Source organism: Triturus cristatus, chromosome 8 (genome assembly GCF_964204655.1).
Source record: "Triturus cristatus chromosome 8, aTriCri1.1, whole genome shotgun sequence".
NCBI lineage: Eukaryota > Metazoa > Chordata > Amphibia > Caudata > Salamandridae > Triturus > Triturus cristatus.
Genome location: NC_140591.1, coordinates 449931561 through 449956332, shown reverse-complemented (window position 1 = coordinate 449956332; position 24772 = coordinate 449931561). Strand labels below are relative to the sequence as shown.

General features: G+C 41.3%; 1 protein-coding gene across 1 annotated transcript in view; it reads left to right on the top strand.

Annotated features, from left to right (window-relative positions):
• Nucleotides 1-24772, top strand: part of LOC146802290 (lymphotoxin-beta-like) — a 284570-nt gene that overhangs the window by 74013 nt on the left and 185785 nt on the right. The window lies entirely within an intron of this gene.

Here is a 24772-nt window from a genome sequence, read left to right as displayed (position 1 = left end):
GCAGTACATAAACATAGAACCCACAGAATGCAGTACAAAAACACAGAACCCACACAATGCAGTACATAAACATAGAACCCACACTGTGCAGTACAAAAACACAGTACCCACAGAATGCAGGACAAAAACACAGAACCCACAGAATGTAGTACATAAACATAGAACCCACACAGTGCAGTACAAAAACACAGAACCCACACAATGCAGTACAAAAACACAGAACCCACACAATGCATTACAAAAACACAGAACCCACACAATGCAGTACATAAACATAGAACCCACACAGTCCAGTACAAACACACAGAACCCACAGAATGCAGTACAAAAACACAGAACCCACACAATGCAGTACAAAAATACAGATCCCACACAGTGCAGTACAAAAACACAGAACCCACAGAATGCAGTACATAAACATAGAACCCACACAGTGCAGTACAAAAACACAGAACCCACACAATGCAGTACAAAAACACAGAACCCACACAGTGCAGTACAAAAACACAGAACCCACAGAATGCAGTACATAAACATAGAACCCAGAGAGTGAGGTACAAAAACACAGAACCCACAGAATGCAGTACATAAACATAGAACCCACACAGTGCAGTACATAAACATAGAACCCACACTGTGCAGTACAAAAACACAGAAGCCACACAGTGCAGTACAAAAACACAGAACCCACAGAATGCAGTCCATAAACATAGAAACCACACAGTGCAGTACAAAAACACAGAACCCACACAGTGCAATACAAAAACTCTGAACCCATACAATGCAGCACATAAACATAGAACCCACGCAGTGCAGTACAAAAACACAGAAACCACACAGTGCAGTATAAAAACACAGAACCCACAGAATGCAGTACATAAACATAGAACCCACACAGTGCAGTACAAAAACACAGAACCCACAGAATGCAGTACATAAACATAGAACCCACACAGTGCAGTACAAAAACACAGAACCCACAGAATGCAGTACATAAACATAGAACCCACACAGTGCAGTACAAAAACACAGAACCCACAGAATGCAGTACATAAACATAAAACCCACACAGTGCAGTACAAAAACACAGAACCCACAGAATGCAGTACAATAACACAGAACCCACACAATGCAGTACATAAACATAGAACCCACAGAATGCAGTACAAAAACACAGAACCCACACAATGCAGTACATAAACATAGAACCCACACTGTGCAGTACAAAAACACAGTACCCACAGAATGCAGGACAAAAACACAGAACCCACAGAATGCAGTACATAAACATAGAACCCACACAGTGCAGTACAAAAACACAGAACCCACACAATGCAGTACAAAAACACAGAACCCACACAATGCAGTACATAAACATAGAACCCACACAGTCCAGTACAAACATACAGAACCCACAGAATGCAGTACAAAAACACAGAACCCACACAATGCAGTACAAAAATACAGATCCCACACAGTGCAGTACAAAAACACAGAACCCACACAGTGCAGTACAAAAGCACAGAACCCACAGAATGCAGTACATAAACATAGAACCCAGAGAGTGAGGTACAAAAACACAGAACCCACAGAATGCAGTACATAAACATAAAACCCACACAGTGCAGTACAAAAACACAGAACCCACAGAATACAGTACAATAACACAGAACCCACACAATGCAGTACATAAACATAGAACCCACAGAACGCAGTACAAAAACACAGAACCCACACAATGCAGAACATAAACATAGAACCCACACTGTGCAGTACAAAAACACAGTACCCACAGAATGCAGGACAAAAACACAGAACCCACATAATGCAGTACATAAACATAGAACCCACACAGTGCAGTACAAAAACACAGAACCCACAGAATGCAGCACAAAAACATAGAACCCACACAGTGCAGTACAAAAACACAGAACCCACAGAATGCAGTACATAAACATAGAACCCACACAGTGCAGTACAAAAACACAGAACCCACAGAATGCAGTACATAAACATAGAACCCACACAGTGCAGTACAAAAACACAGAACCCACAGAATACAGTACCAAAACACAGAACCCACACAATGCATTACAAAAACACAGAACCCACACAGTGCAGTACAAAAACACAGAACCCACAGAATGCAGTACATAAACATAGAACCCACACAGTGCAGTACAAAAACACAGAACCCACAGAATGCAACACATAAACATAGAACCCACACAGTGCAGTACAAAAACACAGAACCCACACAGTGCAGTACAAAAACACAGAACCCACACAGTGCAGCACACAAACACAGTACCCACAGAATGCAGTACATAAACATAGAACCCACACAGTGCAGTACAAAAACAAAGAACCCACAGAATGCAGTACATAAACATAGAACCCACACAGTGCAGTACAAAAATACAGAACCCACACAATGCAGTACATAAACATAGAACCCACACAGTGCAGGACAAAAACACAGAACCCACAGAATGCAGTACAAAAACACAGAACCCACACAATGCAGTACTTAAACATAGAACCCACACAGTGCAGTACAAAAACACAGAACCCACAGAATGCAGTACAAAAACACAGAACCCAGACAATGCATTACAAAAACACAGAACCCACACAGTGCAGTACAAAAACACAGAACCCACAGAATGCAGTACATAAACATAGAACCCACACAATTCAGTATAAAAAACAAAGAAGCCACAGAATGCAGTACATACACATAGAACCCACACAGTGCAGTACAAAAACACAGAACCCACAGAATGCAGTACATAAACATAGAACCCACACAGTGCAGTACGAAAACACAGAACCCACAGAATGCAGTACATAAACATAGAACCCACACAGTGCAGTACAAAAACACAGAACCCACACAATGCAGTACAAAAACACAGAACCCACACAGTGCAGCACAAAAACACAGAACCCACAGAATGCAGTACATAAACATAGAACCCACACAGTGCAGTACAAAAACACAGAACCCACAGAATGCAGTACATAAACATAGAACCCACACAGTGCAGTACAAAAACACAGAACCCACACAATGCAGTACATAAACATAGAACCCACACAGTGCAGTACAAAAACACAGAACCCATAGAATGCAGTACAAAAACACAGAACCCACACAATGCAGTACATAAACATAGAACCCACACAGTGCAGTACAAAACACAGAACCCACACAATGCAGTACAAAAACACAGAACCCACACAGTGCAGTACAAAAACACAGAACCCACAGAATGCAGTACATAAACATAGAACCCACACAGTGCAGTACAAAAACACAGAACCCACAGAATGCAGTACATAAACATAAAACCCACACAGTACAGTACAAAAACACAGAACCCACAGAATGCAGTACAATAACACAGAACCCACACAATGCAGTACATAAACATAGAACCCACAGAATGCAGTACAAAAACACAGAACCCACAGAATGCAGTACATAAACATAGAACCCACACAGTGCAGTACATAAACATAGAACCCACACTGTGCAGTACAAAAACACAGAAGCCACACAGTGCAGTACAAAAACACAGAACCCACAGAATGCAGTACATAAACATAGAAACCACACAGTGCAGTACAAAAACACAGAACCCACACAGTGCAGTACAAAAACTCTGAACCCATACAATGCAGCACATAAACATAGAACCCACGCAGTGCAGTACAAAAACACAGAAACCACACAGTGCAGTATAAAAACACAGAACCCACAGAATGCAGTACATAAACATAGAACCCACACAGTGCAGTACAAAAACACAGAACCCACAGAATGCAGTACATAAACATAGAACCCACACAGTGCAGTACAAAAACACAGAACCCACAGAATGCAGTACATAAACATAGAACCCACACAGTGCAGTACAAAAACACAGAACCCACAGAATGCAGTACATAAACATAAAACCCACACAGTGCAGTACAAAAACACAGAACCCACAGAATGCAGTACAATAACACAGAACCCACACAATGCAGTACATAAACATAGAACCCACAGAATGCAGTACAAAACACAGAACCCACACAATGCAGTACATAAACATAGAACCCACACTGTGCAGTACAAAAACACAGTACCCACAGAATGCAGGACAAAAACACAGAACCCACAGAATGCAGTACATAAACATAGAACCCACACAGTGCAGTACAAAAACACAGAACCCACACAATGCAGTACAAAAACACAGAACCCACACAATGCAGTACATAAACATAGAACCCACACAGTCCAGTACAAACATACAGAACCCACAGAATGCAGTACAAAAACACAGAACCCACACAATGCAGTACAAAAATACAGATCCCACACAGTGCAGTACAAAAACACAGAACCCACACAGTGCAGTACAAAAGCACAGAACCCACAGAATGCAGTACATAAACATAGAACCCACAGAGTGAGGTACAAAAACACAGAACCCACAGAATGCAGTACATAAACATAAAACCCACACAGTGCAGTACAAAAACACAGAACCCACAGAATACAGTACAATAACACAGAACCCACACAATGCAGTACATAAACATAGAACCCACAGAACGCAGTACAAAAACACAGAACCCACACAATGCAGAACATAAACATAGAACCCACACTGTGCAGTACAAAAACACAGTACCCACAGAATGCAGGACAAAAACACAGAACCCACATAATGCAGTACATAAACATAGAACCCACACAGTGCAGTACAAAAACACAGAACCCACAGAATGCAGCACAAAAACATAGAACCCACACAGTGCAGTACAAAAACACAGAACCCACAGAATGCAGTACATAAACATAGAACCCACACAGTGCAGTACAAAAACACAGAACCCACAGAATGCAGTACATAAACATAGAACCCACACAGTGCAGTACAAAAACACAGAACCCACAGAATACAGTACCAAAACACAGAACCCACACAATGCATTACAAAAACACAGAACCCACACAGTGCAGTACAAAAACACAGAACCCACAGAATGCAGTACATAAACATAGAACCCACACAGTGCAGTACAAAAACACAGAACCCACAGAATGCAACACATAAACATAGAACCCACACAGTGCAGTACAAAAACACAGAACCCACACAGTGCAGTACAAAAACACAGAACCCACACAGTGCAGCACACAAACACAGTACCCACAGAATGCAGTACATAAACATAGAACCCACACAGTGCAGTACAAAAACAAAGAACCCACAGAATGCAGTACATAAACATAAAACCCACACAGTGCAGTACAAAAATACAGAACCCACACAATGCAGTACATAAACATAGAACCCACACAGTGCAGGACAAAAACACAGAACCCACAGAATGCAGTACAAAAACACAGAACCCACACAATGCAGTACTTAAACATAGAACCCACACAGTGCAGTACAAAAACACAGAACCCACAGAATGCAGTACAAAAACACAGAACCCACAGAATGCAGTACATAAACATAGAACCCACACAATTCAGTATAAAAAACAAAGAAGCCACAGAATGCAGTACATACACATAGAACCCACACAGTGCAGTACAAAAACACAGAACCCACAGAATGCAGTACATAAACATAGAACCCACACAGTGCAGTACGAAAACACAGAACCCACAGAATGCAGTACATAAACATAGAACCCACACAGTGCAGTACAAAAACACAGAACCCACACAATGCAGTACAAAAACACAGAACCCACACAGTGCAGCACAAAAACACAGAACCCACAGAATGCAGTACATAAACATAGAACCCACACAGTGCAGTACAAAAACACAGAACCCACACAATGCAGTACATAAACATAGAACCCACACAGTGCAGTACAAAACACAGAACCCACACAATGCAGTACAAAAACACAGAACCCACACAGTGCAGTACAAAAACACAGAACCCACAGAATGCAGTACATAAACATAGAACCCACACAGTGCAGTACAAAAACACAGAACCCACAGAATGCAGTACATAAACATAAAACCCACACAGTACAGTACAAAAACACAGAACCCACAGAATGCAGTACAATAACACAGAACCCACACAATGCAGTACATAAACATAGAACCCACAGAATGCAGTACAAAAACACAGAACCCACACAATGCAGTACATAAACATAGAACCCACACTGTGCAGTACAAAAACACAGTACCCACAGAATGCAGGACAAAAACACAGAACCCACAGAATGCAGTACATAAACATAGAACCCACACAGTGCATTACAAAAACACAGAACCCACACAATGCAGTACAAAAACACAGAACCCACACAATGCAGTACATAAACATAGAACCCACACAGTCCAGTACAAACATACAGAACCCACAGAATGCAGTACAAAAACACAGAACCCACACAATGCAGTACAAAAATACAGATCCCACACAGTGCAGTACAAAAACACAGAACCCACACAGTGCAGTACAAAAACACAGAACCCACAGAATGCAGTACATAAACATAGAACCCACAGAGTGAGGTACAAAAACACAGAACCCACAGAATGCAGTACATAAACATAAAACCCACACAGTGCAGTACAAAAACACAGAACCCACAGAATACAGTACAATAACACAGAACCCACACAATGCAGTACATAAACATAGAACCCACAGAACGCAGTACAAAAACACAGTACCCACAGAATGCAGGACAAAAACACAGAACCCACATAATGCAGTACATAAACATAGAACCCACACAGTGCAGTACAAAAACACAGAACCCACAGAATGCAGCACAAAAACATAGAACCCACACAGTGCAGTACAAAAACACAGAACCCACAGAATGCAGTACATAAACATAGAACCCACACAGTGCAGTACAAAAACACAGAACCCACAGAATGCAGTACATAAACATAGAACCCACACAGTGCAGTACAAAAACACAGAACCCACAGAATACAGTACCAAAACACAGAACCCACACAATGCATTACAAAAACACAGAACCCACACAGTGCAGTACAAAAACACAGAACCCACAGAATGCAGTACATAAACATAGAACCCACACAGTGCAGTACAAAAACACAGAACCCACAGAATGCAACACATAAACATAGAACCCACACAGTGCAGTACAAAAACACAGAACCCACACAGTGCAGCACACAAACACAGTACCCACAGAATGCAGTGCATAAACATAGAACCCACACAGTGCAGTACAAAAACAAAGAACCCACAGAATGCAGTACATAAAGATAGAACCCACACAGAGCAGTACAAAAATACAGAACCCACACAATGCAGTACATAAACATAGAACCCACACAGTGCAGGACAAAAACACAGAACCCACAGAATGCAGTACAAAAACACAGAACCCACACAATGCAGTACTTAAACATAGAACCCACACAGTGCAGTACAAAAACACAGAACCCACAGAATGCAGTACAAAAACACAGAACCCACACAATGCATTACAAAAACACAGAACCCACACAGTGCAGTACAAAAACACAGAACCCACAGAATGCAGTACATAAACATAGAACCCACACAATTCAGTATAAAAAACAAAGAAGCCACAGAATGCAGTACATACACATAGAACCCACACAGTGCAGTACAAAAACACAGAACCCACAGAATGCAGTACATAAACATAGAACCCACACAGTGCAGTACGAAAACACAGAACCCACAGAATGCAGTACATAAACATAGAACCCACACAGTGCAGTACAAAAACACAGAACCCACACAATGCAGTACAAAAACACAGAACCCACACAGTGCAGCACAAAAACACAGAACCTACAGAATGCAGTACATAAACATAGAACCCACACAGTGCAGTACAATAACACAGAACCCACACAATGCAGTACATAAACATAGAACCCACAGAACGCAGTACAAAAACACAGAACCCACACAATGCAGAACATAAACATAGAACCCACACTGTGCAGTACAAAAACACAGTACCCACAGAATGCAGGACAAAAACACAGAACCCACATAATGCAGTACATAAACATAGAACCCACACAGTGCAGTACAAAAACACAGAACCCACAGAATGCAGCACAAAAACATAGAACCCACACAGTGCAGTACAAAAACACAGAACCCACAGAATGCAGTACATAAACATAGAACCCACACAGTGCAGTACAAAAACACAGAACCCACAGAATGCAGTACATAAACATAGAACCCACACAGTGCAGTACAAAAACACAGAACCCACAGAATACAGTACCAAAACACAGAACCCACACAATGCATTACAAAAACACAGAACCCACACAGTGCAGTACAAAAACACAGAACCCACAGAATGCAGTACATAAACATAGAACCCACACAGTGCAGTACAAAAACACAGAACCCACAGAATGCAACACATAAACATAGAACCCACACAGTGCAGTACAAAAACACAGAACCCACACAGTGCAGTACAAAAACACAGAACCCACACAGTGCAGCACACAAACACAGTACCCACAGAATGCAGTACATAAACATAGAACCCACACAGTGCAGTACAAAAACAAAGAACCCACAGAATGCAGTACATAAACATAGAACCCACACAGTGCAGTACAAAAATACAGAACCCACACAATGCAGTACATAAACATAGAACCCACACAGTGCAGGACAAAAACACAGAACCCACAGAATGCAGTACAAAAACACAGAACCCACACAATGCAGTACTTAAACATAGAACCCACACAGTGCAGTACAAAAACACAGAACCCACAGAATGCAGTACAAAAACACAGAACCCAGACAATGCATTACAAAAACACAGAACCCACACAGTGCAGTACAAAAACACAGAACCCACAGAATGCAGTACATAAACATAGAACCCACACAATTCAGTATAAAAAACAAAGAAGCCACAGAATGCAGTACATACACATAGAACCCACACAGTGCAGTACAAAAACACAGAACCCACAGAATGCAGTACATAAACATAGAACCCACACAGTGCAGTACGAAAACACAGAACCCACAGAATGCAGTACATAAACATAGAACCCACACAGTGCAGTACAAAAACACAGAACCCACACAATGCAGTACAAAAACACAGAACCCACACAGTGCAGCACAAAAACACAGAACCCACAGAATGCAGTACATAAACATAGAACCCACACAGTGCAGTACAAAAACACAGAACCCACAGAATGCAGTACATAAACATAGAACCCACACAGTGCAGTACAAAAACACAGAACCCACACAATGCAGTACATAAACATAGAACCCACACAGTGCAGTACAAAAACACAGAACCCATAGAATGCAGTACAAAAACACAGAACCCACACAATGCAGTACATAAACATAGAACCCACACAGTGCAGTACAAAACACAGAACCCACACAATGCAGTACAAAAACACAGAACCCACACAGTGCAGTACAAAAACACAGAACCCACAGAATGCAGTACATAAACATAGAACCCACACAGTGCAGTACAAAAACACAGAACCCACAGAATGCAGTACATAAACATAAAACCCACACAGTACAGTACAAAAACACAGAACCCACAGAATGCAGTACAATAACACAGAACCCACACAATGCAGTACATAAACATAGAACCCACAGAATGCAGTACAAAAACACAGAACCCACAGAATGCAGTACATAAACATAGAACCCACACAGTGCAGTACATAAACATAGAACCCACACTGTGCAGTACAAAAACACAGAAGCCACACAGTGCAGTACAAAAACACAGAACCCACAGAATGCAGTACATAAACATAGAAACCACACAGTGCAGTACAAAAACACAGAACCCACACAGTGCAGTACAAAAACTCTGAACCCATACAATGCAGCACATAAACATAGAACCCACGCAGTGCAGTACAAAAACACAGAAACCACACAGTGCAGTATAAAAACACAGAACCCACAGAATGCAGTACATAAACATAGAACCCACACAGTGCAGTACAAAAACACAGAACCCACAGAATGCAGTACATAAACATAGAACCCACACAGTGCAGTACAAAAACACAGAACCCACAGAATGCAGTACATAAACATAGAACCCACACAGTGCAGTACAAAAACACAGAACCCACAGAATGCAGTACATAAACATAAAACCCACACAGTGCAGTACAAAAACACAGAACCCACAGAATGCAGTACAATAACACAGAACCCACACAATGCAGTACATAAACATAGAACCCACAGAATGCAGTACAAAACACAGAACCCACACAATGCAGTACATAAACATAGAACCCACACTGTGCAGTACAAAAACACAGTACCCACAGAATGCAGGACAAAAACACAGAACCCACAGAATGCAGTACATAAACATAGAACCCACACAGTGCAGTACAAAAACACAGAACCCACACAATGCAGTACAAAAACACAGAACCCACACAATGCAGTACATAAACATAGAACCCACACAGTCCAGTACAAACATACAGAACCCACAGAATGCAGTACAAAAACACAGAACCCACACAATGCAGTACAAAAATACAGATCCCACACAGTGCAGTACAAAAACACAGAACCCACACAGTGCAGTACAAAAGCACAGAACCCACAGAATGCAGTACATAAACATAGAACCCACAGAGTGAGGTACAAAAACACAGAACCCACAGAATGCAGTACATAAACATAAAACCCACACAGTGCAGTACAAAAACACAGAACCCACAGAATACAGTACAATAACACAGAACCCACACAATGCAGTACATAAACATAGAACCCACAGAACGCAGTACAAAAACACAGAACCCACACAATGCAGAACATAAACATAGAACCCACACTGTGCAGTACAAAAACACAGTACCCACAGAATGCAGGACAAAAACACAGAACCCACATAATGCAGTACATAAACATAGAACCCACACAGTGCAGTACAAAAACACAGAACCCACAGAATGCAGCACAAAAACATAGAACCCACACAGTGCAGTACAAAAACACAGAACCCACAGAATGCAGTACATAAACATAGAACCCACACAGTGCAGTACAAAAACACAGAACCCACAGAATGCAGTACATAAACATAGAACCCACACAGTGCAGTACAAAAACACAGAACCCACAGAATACAGTACCAAAACACAGAACCCACACAATGCATTACAAAAACACAGAACCCACACAGTGCAGTACAAAAACACAGAACCCACAGAATGCAGTACATAAACATAGAACCCACACAGTGCAGTACAAAAACACAGAACCCACAGAATGCAACACATAAACATAGAACCCACACAGTGCAGTACAAAAACACAGAACCCACACAGTGCAGTACAAAAACACAGAACCCACACAGTGCAGCACACAAACACAGTACCCACAGAATGCAGTACATAAACATAGAACCCACACAGTGCAGTACAAAAACAAAGAACCCACAGAATGCAGTACATAAACATAAAACCCACACAGTGCAGTACAAAAATACAGAACCCACACAATGCAGTACATAAACATAGAACCCACACAGTGCAGGACAAAAACACAGAACCCACAGAATGCAGTACAAAAACACAGAACCCACACAATGCAGTACTTAAACATAGAACCCACACAGTGCAGTACAAAAACACAGAACCCACAGAATGCAGTACAAAAACACAGAACCCACAGAATGCAGTACATAAACATAGAACCCACACAATTCAGTATAAAAAACAAAGAAGCCACAGAATGCAGTACATACACATAGAACCCACACAGTGCAGTACAAAAACACAGAACCCACAGAATGCAGTACATAAACATAGAACCCACACAGTGCAGTACGAAAACACAGAACCCACAGAATGCAGTACATAAACATAGAACCCACACAGTGCAGTACAAAAACACAGAACCCACACAATGCAGTACAAAAACACAGAACCCACACAGTGCAGCACAAAAACACAGAACCCACAGAATGCAGTACATAAACATAGAACCCACACAGTGCAGTACAAAAACACAGAACCCACACAATGCAGTACATAAACATAGAACCCACACAGTGCAGTACAAAACACAGAACCCACACAATGCAGTACAAAAACACAGAACCCACACAGTGCAGTACAAAAACACAGAACCCACAGAATGCAGTACATAAACATAGAACCCACACAGTGCAGTACAAAAACACAGAACCCACAGAATGCAGTACATAAACATAAAACCCACACAGTACAGTACAAAAACACAGAACCCACAGAATGCAGTACAATAACACAGAACCCACACAATGCAGTACATAAACATAGAACCCACAGAATGCAGTACAAAAACACAGAACCCACACAATGCAGTACATAAACATAGAACCCACACTGTGCAGTACAAAAACACAGTACCCACAGAATGCAGGACAAAAACACAGAACCCACAGAATGCAGTACATAAACATAGAACCCACACAGTGCATTACAAAAACACAGAACCCACACAATGCAGTACAAAAACACAGAACCCACACAATGCAGTACATAAACATAGAACCCACACAGTCCAGTACAAACATACAGAACCCACAGAATGCAGTACAAAAACACAGAACCCACACAATGCAGTACAAAAATACAGATCCCACACAGTGCAGTACAAAAACACAGAACCCACACAGTGCAGTACAAAAACACAGAACCCACAGAATGCAGTACATAAACATAGAACCCACAGAGTGAGGTACAAAAACACAGAACCCACAGAATGCAGTACATAAACATAAAACCCACACAGTGCAGTACAAAAACACAGAACCCACAGAATACAGTACAATAACACAGAACCCACACAATGCAGTACATAAACATAGAACCCACAGAACGCAGTACAAAAACACAGTACCCACAGAATGCAGGACAAAAACACAGAACCCACATAATGCAGTACATAAACATAGAACCCACACAGTGCAGTACAAAAACACAGAACCCACAGAATGCAGCACAAAAACATAGAACCCACACAGTGCAGTACAAAAACACAGAACCCACAGAATGCAGTACATAAACATAGAACCCACACAGTGCAGTACAAAAACACAGAACCCACAGAATGCAGTACATAAACATAGAACCCACACAGTGCAGTACAAAAACACAGAACCCACAGAATACAGTACCAAAACACAGAACCCACACAATGCATTACAAAAACACAGAACCCACACAGTGCAGTACAAAAACACAGAACCCACAGAATGCAGTACATAAACATAGAACCCACACAGTGCAGTACAAAAACACAGAACCCACAGAATGCAACACATAAACATAGAACCCACACAGTGCAGTACAAAAACACAGAACCCACACAGTGCAGCACACAAACACAGTACCCACAGAATGCAGTGCATAAACATAGAACCCACACAGTGCAGTACAAAAACAAAGAACCCACAGAATGCAGTACATAAAGATAGAACCCACACAGAGCAGTACAAAAATACAGAACCCACACAATGCAGTACATAAACATAGAACCCACACAGTGCAGGACAAAAACACAGAACCCACAGAATGCAGTACAAAAACACAGAACCCACACAATGCAGTACTTAAACATAGAACCCACACAGTGCAGTACAAAAACACAGAACCCACAGAATGCAGTACAAAAACACAGAACCCACACAATGCATTACAAAAACACAGAACCCACACAGTGCAGTACAAAAACACAGAACCCACAGAATGCAGTACATAAACATAGAACCCACACAATTCAGTATAAAAAACAAAGAAGCCACAGAATGCAGTACATACACATAGAACCCACACAGTGCAGTACAAAAACACAGAACCCACAGAATGCAGTACATAAACATAGAACCCACACAGTGCAGTACGAAAACACAGAACCCACAGAATGCAGTACATAAACATAGAACCCACACAGTGCAGTACAAAAACACAGAACCCACAGAATGCAGTACATAAACATAGAACCCACACAGTGCAGTACAAAAACACAGAACCCACACAATGCAGTACATAAACATAGAACCCACACAGTGCAGTACAAAAACACAGAACCCACAGAATGCAGTACAAAAACACAGAACCCACACAATGCAGTACATAAACATAGAACCCACACAGTGCAGTACAAAACACAGAACCCACACAATGCATTACAAAAACACAGAACCCACACAGTGCAGTACAAAAACACAGAACCCACAGAATGCAGTACATAAACATAGAACCCACACAGTGCAGTACAAAAACACAGAACCCACAGAATGCAGTACATAAACATAGAACCCACACAGTGCAGTACAAAAACACAGAACCCACAGAATGCTGTACATACACATAGAACCCACACAGTGCAGTAGAAACACACAGAAGCCACACAGTGCAGTACAAAAACACTGAACCCATATAATGCAGTACATAAACATAGAACCCACACAATTCAGTATAAAAAACAAAGAAGCCACAGAATGCAGTACATAAACATAGAACCCACACAGTGCAGTACAAAAACCACAGAACCCACAGAATGCAGGACATAAACATAGAACCCACACAGTGCAGTACAAAAACACAGAACCCACAGAATGCAGTACATAAACATAGAACCCACACAGTGCAGTACAAAAACACAGAACCCACACAATGCAGTACATAAACATAGAACCCACACAGTGCAGTACAAAAACACAGAACCCACAGAATGCAGTACAAAAACACAGAACCCACACAATGCAGTACATAAACATAGAACCCACACAGTGCAGTACAAAAACACAGAACCCACAGAATGCAGTACAAAAACACAGAACCCACACAATGCATTACAAAAACATAGAACCCACACAGTGCAGTACAAAAACACAGAACCCACAGAATGCAGTACATAAACATAGAACCCACACAGTGCAGTACAAAAACACAGAACCCACAGAATGCAGTACATAAACATAGAACCCACACAGTGCAGTACAAAAATACAGAACCCACACAGTGCAGTACAAAAACACAGAACCCACAGAATGCAGTACATAAACATAGAACCCACACAGTGCAGTACAAAAACACAGAACCCACATAATGCAGTACAGAAACATAGAACCCACACAGTGCAGTACAAAAACACAGAACCCACACAATGCAGTACAAAAACACAGAACCCACACAGTGCAGTACAAAAACAGAGAACCCACAGAATGCAGTACATAAACATAGAACCCACAGAGTGCAGTACAAAAACACAGAACCCATACAATGCAGTAAATAAACATAGAACCCACACAGTGCAGTACAAAAACACAGAACCCACAGAATGCAGTACATAAACATAGAACCCACACAGTGCAGTACAAAAACACAGAACCCACAGAATGCAGTACAGAAACATAGAACCCACACAGTGCAGTACAAAAACACAGAACCCACACAATGCAGTACAAAAACACAGAACCCACACAATTCAGTATAAAAAACAAAGAAGCCACAGAATGCAGTACATAAACATAGAACCCACACAGTGCAGTACAAAAACCACAGAACCCACAGAATGCAGGACATAAACATAGAACCCACACAGTGCAGTACGAAAACACAGAACCCACAGAATGCAGTACATAAACATAGAACCCACACAGTGCAGTACAAAAACACAGAACCCACACAATGCAGTACAAAAACAAAGAACCCACACAGTGCAGTACAAAAACACAGAACCCACAGAATGCAGTACATAAACATAGAACCCACACAGTGCAGTACAAAAACACAGAACCCACAGAATGCAGTACATAAACATAGAACCCACACAGTGCAGTACAAAAACACAGAACCCACACAATGCAGTACATAAACATAGAACCCACACAGTGCAGGACAAAAACACAGAACCCACAGAATGCAGTACAAAAACACAGAACCCACACAATGCATTACAAAAACATAGAACCCACACAGTGCAGTACAAAAACACAGAACCCACAGAATGCAGTACATAAACATAGAACCCACACAGTGCAGTACAAAAACACAGAACCCACAGAATGCAGTACATAAACATAGAACCCACACAGTGCAGTACAAAAATACAGAACCCACACAGTGCAGTACAAAAACACAGAACCCACAGAATGCAGTACATAAACATAGAACCCACACAGTGCAGTACAAAAACACAGAACCCACAGAATGCAGTACAGAAACATAGAACCCACACAGTGCAGTACAAAAACACAGAACCCACACAATGCAGTACAAAAATACAGAACCCACACAGTGCAGTACAAAAACAGAGAACCCACAGAATGCAGTACATAAACATAGAACCCACAGAGTGCAGTACAAAAACACAGAACCCATACAATGCAGTAAATAAACATAGAACCCACACAGTGCAGTACAAAAACACAGAACCCACAGAATGCAGTACATAAACATAGAACCCACACAGTGCAGTACAAAAACACAGAACCCACAGAATGCAGTACAGAAACATAGAACCCACACAGTGCAGTACAAAAACACAGAACCCACACAATGCAGTACAAAAACACAGAACCCACACAATTCAGTATAAAAAAACAAAGAAGCCACAGAATGCAGTACATAAACATAGAACCCACACAGTGCAGTACAAAAACCACAGAACCCACAGAATGCAGGACATAAACATAGAACCCACACAGTGCAGTACGAAAACACAGAACCCACAGAATGCAGTACATAAACATAGAACCCACACAGTGCAGTACAAAAACACAGAACCCACACAATGCAGTACAAAAACAAAGAACCCACACAGTGCAGTACAAAAACACAGAACCCACAGAATGCAGTACATAAACATAGAACCCACACAGTGCAGTACAAAAACACAGAACCCACAGAATGCAATACATAAACATAGAACCCACACAGTGCAGTACAAAAACACAGAACCCACACAATGCAGTACATAAACATAGAACCCACACAGTGCAGTACAAAAACACAGAACCCACAGAATGCAGTACAAAAACACAGAACCCACACAATGCAGTACATAAACATAGAACCCACACAGTGCAGTACAAAACACAGAACCCACACAATGCATTACAAAAACACAGAACCCACACAGTGCAGTACAAAAACACAGAACCCACAGAATGCAGTACATAAACATAGAACCCACACAGTGCAGTACAAAAACACAGAACCCACAGAATGCAGTACATAAACATAGAACCCACACAGTGCAGTACAAAAACACAGAACCCACAGAATGCAGTACATACACATAGAACCCACACAGTGCAGTAGAAACACACAGAAGCCACACAGTGCAGTACAAAAACACTGAACCCATATAATGCAGTACATAAACATAGAACCCACACAATTCAGTATAAAAAACAAAGAAGCCACAGAATGCAGTACATAAACATAGAACCCACACAGTGCAGTACAAAAACCACAGAGCCCACAGAATGCAGGACATAAACATAGAACCCACACAGTGCAGTACAAAAACACAGAACCCACAGAATGCAGTACATAAACATAGAACCCACACAGTGCAGTACAAAAACACAGAACCCACACAATGCAGTACATAAACATAGAACCCACACAGTGCAGTACAAAAACACAGAACCCACAGAATGCAGTACAAAAACACAGAACCCACACAATGCAGTACATAAACATAGAACCCACACAGTGCAGTACAAAAACACAGAACCCACAGAATGCAGTACAAAAACACAGAACCCACACAATGCATTACAAAAACATAGAACCCACACAGTGCAGTACAAAAACACAGAACCCACAGAATGCAGTACATAAACATAGAACCCACACAGTGCAGTACAAAAACACAGAACCCACAGAATGCAGTACATAAACATAGAACCCACACAGTGCAGTACAAAAATACAGAACCCACACAGTGCAGTACAAAAACACAGAACCCACAGAATGCAGTACATAAACATAGAACCCACACAGTGCAGTACAAAAACACAGAACCCACATAATGCAGTACAGAAACATAGAACCCACACAGTGCAGTACAAAAACACAGAACCCACACAATGCAGTACAAAAACACAGAACCCACACAGTGCAGTACAAAAACAGAGAACCCACAGAATGCAGTACATAAACATAGAACCCACAGAGTGCAGTACAAAAACACAGAACCCATACAATGCAGTAAATAAACATAGAACCCACACAGTGCAGTACAAAAACACAGAACCCACAGAATGCAGTACATAAACATAGAACCCACACAGTGCAGTACAAAAACACAGAACCCACAGAATGCAGTACAGAAACATAGAACCCACACAGTGCAGTACAAAAACACAGAACCCACACAATGCAGTACAAAAACACAGAACCCACACAATTCAGTATAAAAAACAAAGAAGCCACAGAATGCAGTACATAAACATAGAACCCACACAGTGCAGTACAAAAACCACAGAACCCACAGAATGCAGGACATAAACATAGAACCCACACAGTGCAGTACGAAAACACAGAACCCACAGAATGCAGTACATAAACATAGAACCCACACAGTGCAGTACAAAAACACAGAACCCACACAATGCAGTACAAAAACAAAGAACCCACACAGTGCAGTACAAAAACACAGAACCCACAGAATGCAGTACATAAACATAGAACCCACACAGTGCAGTACAAAAACACAGAACCCACAGAATGCAGTACATAAACATAGAACCCACACAGTGCAGTACAAAAACACAGAACCCACACAATGCAGTACATAAACATAGAACCCACACAGTGCAGTACAAAAACACAGAACCCACAGAATGCAGTACAAAAACACAGAACCCACACAATGCAGTACATAAACATAGAACCCACACAGTGCAGTACAAAAACACAGAACCCACAGAATGCAGTACAAAAACACAGAACCCACACAATGCATTACAAAAACATAGAACCCACACAGTGCAGTACAAAAACACAGAACCCACAGAATGCAGTACATAAACATAGAACCCACACAGTGCAGTACAAAAACACAGAACCCACAGAATGCAGTACATAAACATAGAACCCACACAGTGCAGTACAAAAATACAGAACCCACACAGTGCAGTACAAAAACACAGAACCCACAGAATGCAGTACATAAACATAGAACCCACACAGTGCAGTACAAAAACACAGAACCCACAGAATGCAGTACAGAAACATAGAACCCACACAGTGCAGTACAAAAACACAGAACCCACACAATTCAGTACAAAAATACAGAACCCACACAGTGCAGTACAAAAACAGAGAACCCACAGAATGCAGTACATAAACATAGAACCCACAGAGTGCAGTACAAAAACACAGAACCCATACAATGCAGTAAATAAACATAGAACCCACACAGTGCAGTACAAAAACACAGAACCCACAGAATGCAGTACATAAACATAGAACCCACACAGTGCAGTACAAAAACACAGAACCCACAGAATGCAGTACAGAAACATAGAACCCACACAGTGCAGTACAAAAACACAGAACCCACTGAATGCAGTACAGAAACATAGAACCCACACAGTGCAGTACAAAAACACAGAACCCACACAATGCAGTACAAAAACACAGAACCCACACAGTGCAGTACAAAAACAGAGAACCCACAGAATGCAGTACATAAACATAGAACCCACAGAGTGCAGTGCAAAAACACAGAACCCATACAATGCAGTAAATAAACATAGAACCCACACAGTGCAGTACAAAAACACAGAACCCACAGAATGCAGTACATAAACATAGAACCCACACAGTGCAGTACAAAAACACAGAACCCACAGAATGCAGTACATAAACATAAAACCCACACAGTGCAGTACAAAAACACAGAACCCGCAGAATGCAGTACAAAAACACAGAACCCACACAATGCAGTACATAAACATAGAACCCACACAGTGCAGTACAAAAACACAGAACCCACAGAATGCAGTACAAAAACACAGAACCCACACAGTGCAGTACAAAAACACAGAACCCACAGAATGCAGTACATAAACATAGAACCCACACAGTGCAGTACAAAAACACAGAACCCACAGAATGCAGTACAAAAACACAGAACCCACACAGTGCAGTACAAAAACACAGAACCCACACAGTGCAGTACAAAAACACTAAACCCACACAATGCAGTACAGAAACACTGAACTCACACAATGCAATACAAAAACACAGAACCCACACAGTGCAGTACATAAATATAGAACCCACACAATGCAGTACAAAAACAAAGAACCCACACAATGCAGTACAAAAACACAGAACCCACAGAATGCAGTACATAAACATAGAACCCACACAGTGCAGTACAAAAACACAGAACCCACACAATGCAGTACAAAAACACAGAACCCACACAGTGCGGTACAAAAACACAGAACCCACAGAATGCAGTACATAAACATGGAACTCTCAGAGTGGAGTACAAAAACACGGAACCGATACAATGCAGTAAATAAACATAGAACCCACACAGTGCAGTACAAAAACACAGAACCCACAGAATGCAGTACATAAACATAGATCCCACACAGTGCAGTACAAAAACACAGAACCCACAGAATGCAGTACAAAAACACAGAACCCACACAATGCACTACAAAAATGCAGATCCCACACAGTGCAGTACGAAAACACAGAACCCATAGAATGCAGTACATAAACATAGAACCCACACAGTGCAGTACAAAAACACAGAACCCACAGAATGCAGTACATAAACATAAAACCCACACAGTGCAGTACAAAAACACAGAACCCACAGAATGCAGTACAAAAACACAGAACCCACACAATGCAGTACATAAACATAGAACCCACACAGTGCAGTACAAAAACATAGAACCCACAGAATGCAGTACAAAAACACAGAACCCACACAGTGCAGTACAAAAACACAGAACCCACAGAATGCAGTACATAAACATAGAACCCACACAGTGCAGTACAAAAACACAGAACCCACAGAATGTAGTAGAAAAAACACAGAACCCACACAATGCAGTACAAAAACACAGAAGCCACACAGTGCAGTACAAAAACACTGAACCCATACAATGCAGTACATAAACATAGAACCCACACAGTGCAGTACAAAACACAGAACCCACACAGTGCAGTACATAATCATAGAACCCACACAGTGCAGTACAAAAACACAGAACCCACAGAATGCAGTAAAAAAACACAGAACCCACACAATGCAGTACATAAACATAGAACCCACAGAATGCGGTACAAAAACACAGAACCCACAGAATGCGGTACAAAAACACAGAACCCACAGAATGCAGTACATAAACATAGAACCCACACAGTGCAGTACAAAAACACAGAACCCACAGAATGCTGTACAAAAACACAGAACGCACAAAATGCAGTACAAAAACACAGAACCCACAGAATGCAGTACAAAAACACAGAACCCACAGAATGCTGTACAAAAACACAGAACCCACACAATGCAGTACATAAACACAGAACCCACACAGTGCAGTACAAAAACATAGAACCCACAGAATGCAATAGAAAAACACAGAACCCACGCAGTGCAGTACATACACATAGAACCCACACTGTGCAGTACCCACAGAATGCAGGACAAAAACACAGAACCCACATAATGCAGTACATATACATAGAACCCACACAGTGCAGTACAAACACACAGAACCCACAAAATTCAGTACAAAAACACAGAACCCACACAATGCAGTACAAAAACACAGAACCCACACAATGCAGTACAGAAACACTGAACTCACACAATGCAGTACAAAAACACAGAACCCACACAGTGCAGTACAAAAACACAGAACCCACACAATGCAGTACAAAAACACAGAACCCACACAGTGCAGTACAAAAACACAGAACCCACAGAATGCAGTACATAAACATAGAACCCACACAGTACAGTACAAATCACAGAAGCCACACAGTGCAGTACAAAAACACTGAGCCCATACAATGCAGTACATAAACATAGAACCCACAGAATGCAGTACAAAAACACAGAACCCACAGAATGCAGTATAAAAACACAGAACCCACAGAATGCAGTACATAAACATAGAACCCACACAGTGCAGTACAAAAACACAGAACCCACAGAATGCAGTACATAAACATAGAACCCACACAGTGCAGTACAAAAACACAGAACCCACAGAATGCAGTACATAAACATAGAACCCACAGAATGCAGTACAAAAACATAGAACCCACACAATGCAGTACATAAACATAGAACCCACACTGTGCAGTACAAAAACACAGTACCCACAGAATGCAGGACAAAAACACAGAACCCACAGAATGCAGTACATAAACATAGAACCCACATAGTGCAGTACAAAAACACAGAACCCACACAATGCAGCACAAAAACACAGAACCCACACAATGCAGTACAAAAACACAGAACCCACACAATGCAGTACATAAACATAGAACCCACACAGTCCAGTACAAACACACAGAACCCACAGAATGCAGTACAAAAACACAGAACCCACACAATGCAGTACTAAAATACAGATCCCACACAGTGCAGTACAAAAACACAGAACCCACAGAATGCAGTACATAAACATAGAACCCAAACAAAGCAGTATAAAAACACAGAACCCACACAATGCAGTACAAAAACACAGAACCCACACAGTGCAGTACAAAAACACAGAACCCACAGAATGCAGTACATAAACATAGAACCCACAGAGTGAGGTACAAAAACACAGAACCCACAGAATGCAGTACATAAACATAGAACCCACACAGTGCAGTACATAAACATAGAACCCACACAGTGCAGTACAAAAACACAGAAGCCACACAGTGCAGTACAAAAACACAGAACCCACAGAATGCAGTACATAAACATAGAAACCACACAGTGCAGTACAAAAACACAGAACCTACACAGTGCAGTATAAAATCTCTGAACCCATACAATGCAGCACATAAACATAGAACCCACGCAGTGCAGTACAAAAACACAGAAACCACACAGTGCAGTATAAAAACACAGAACCCACAGAATGCAGTACATAAACATAGAACCCACACAGTGCAGTACAAAAACACAGAACCCACAGAATGCAGTACATAAACATAGAACCCACACAGTGCAGTACAAAAACACAGAACCCACAGAATGCAGTACATAAACATAGAACCCACACAGTGCAGTACAAAAACAGAGAACCCACAGAATGCAGTACATAAACATAAAACCCACACAGTGCAGTACAAAAACACAGAACCCACAGAATGCAGTACAATAACACAGAACCCACACAATGCAGTACATAAACATAGAACCCACAGAATGCAGTACAAAAACACAGAACCCACACAATGCAGTACATAAACATAGAACCCACACTGTGCAGTACAAAAACACAGTACCCACAGAATGCAGGACAAAAACACAGAACCCACAGAATGTAGTACATAAACATAGAACCCACACAGTGCAGTACAAAAACACAGAACCCACACAATGCAGTACAAAAACACAGAACCCACAGAATGCAGTACATAAACATAGAACCCACACAGTCCAGTACAAACATACAGAACCCACAGAATGCAGTACAAAAACACAGAACCCACACAATGCAGTACAAAAATACAGATCCCACACAGTGCAGTACAAAAACACAGAACCCACACAGTGCAGTACAAAAACACAGAACCCACAGAATGCAGTACATAAACATAGAACCCACAGAGTGAGGTACAAAAACACAGAACCCACAGAATGCAGTACATAAACATAAAACCCACACAGTGCAGTACAAAAACACAGAACCCACAGAATACAGTACAATAACACAGAACCCACACAATGCAGTACATAAACATAGATCCCACAGAACGCAGTACAAAAACACAGAACCCACACAATGCAGAACATAAACATAGAACCCACACAGTGCAGTACAAAAACACAGAACCCACAGAATACAGTACAATAACACAGAACCCACACAATGCAGTACATAAACATAGATCCCACAGAACGCAGTACAAAAACACAGAACCCACACAATGCAGTACATACACATAGAACCCACACAGTGCAGTAGAAACACACAGAAGCCACACAGTGCAGTACAAAAACACTGAACCCATATAATGCAGTACATAAACATAGAACCCACACAATTCAGTATAAAAAACAAAGAAGCCACAGAATGCAGTACATAAACATAGAACCCACACAGTGCAGTACAAAAACCACAGAACCCACAGAATGCAGGACATAAACATAGAACCCACACAGTGCAGTACGAAAACACAGAACCCACAGAATGCAGTACATAAACATAGAACCCACACAGTGCAGTACAAAAACACAGAACCCACACAGTGCAGTACAAAAACACAGAACCCACAGAATGCAGTACATAAACATAGAACCCACACAGTGCAGTACAAAAACACAGAACCCACAGAATGCAGTACATAAACATAGAACCCACACAGTGTAGTACAAAAACACAGAACCCACACAATGCAGTACATAAACATAGAACCCACACAGTGCAGTACAAAAACACAGAACCCACAGAATGCAGTACAAAAACACAGAACCCACACAATGCAGTACAT